The sequence below is a fragment of the Gracilinanus agilis genome, chromosome X, assembly GCF_016433145.1.
Source record: "Gracilinanus agilis isolate LMUSP501 chromosome X, AgileGrace, whole genome shotgun sequence".
Taxonomy (NCBI): Eukaryota; Metazoa; Chordata; class Mammalia; order Didelphimorphia; family Didelphidae; genus Gracilinanus; species Gracilinanus agilis.
Genome location: NC_058136.1, coordinates 346497 through 347324, shown reverse-complemented (window position 1 = coordinate 347324; position 828 = coordinate 346497).

Here is an 828-nt window from a genome sequence, read left to right as displayed (position 1 = left end):
TATTATAATGGTTCAGGCAGGTAGATAGTAATGAGGACCTGTGTGTATAGAGAAGGAAATGGATATAAGAGGTGCCACAAAGGTAAGCTGGATAGGACTTGGTAATTGGTTGAATATGAAGAATGAGAAAATCAAAGATAATAACAAGGAATAAAACATGGCAGACAGGATAAATGTTGCTGTTGACAAAAATAGAGAAATCAGAAGGAGGAAGAGGTTTATGGGTAAATATTATGAGTTTGGTTTTGGACATGTTGAATTTGAGGTGCCAGGGGGACATCCAAGTAAACATGCCCCGCAGTTGGAGATGTGGGTGTAACTTTCAGGAAGAAAGTTGGGTTGGAGATATAGATTTGGGACTTACCTGCAGAGAGGTGGTAAATGGAACCATCAATAAGATTGCCAAAAGAGAAAAAAGAAGAGGAAAGTGGGACCAGAACCTTGAGAGGAATCCCCTTCCCTAACAAGGAAGAGGATGAAGTAGGCGTTATAGGGACGGAGAGGTTAGAGAGGCAGGAGAAAAACCAGGAGGGAATGGTTTCTCTGAAGCTAATATATGAGAGAGACAGAGACAGAAAGAGACAAAGACAGAGACAGACAGAATACACAGGTTATTCAATAGAAAATGGTAACTAACATTGTAAGTAGGCCATTTTTTATAACCTCAGAGAGCGCTGCCTCAGTAGAACAGTGAGGGCAAAAGTAAATTGCAAGGTGAGGAGACAAAAGGTAGTGAGGAATTGCTGACCAGGTGAGCCCGAGACCAAGTGGCCTCATTAACATTGTGTTTCTTTCCCTAAGCACAGGTGATAGAACGATGATCATCAG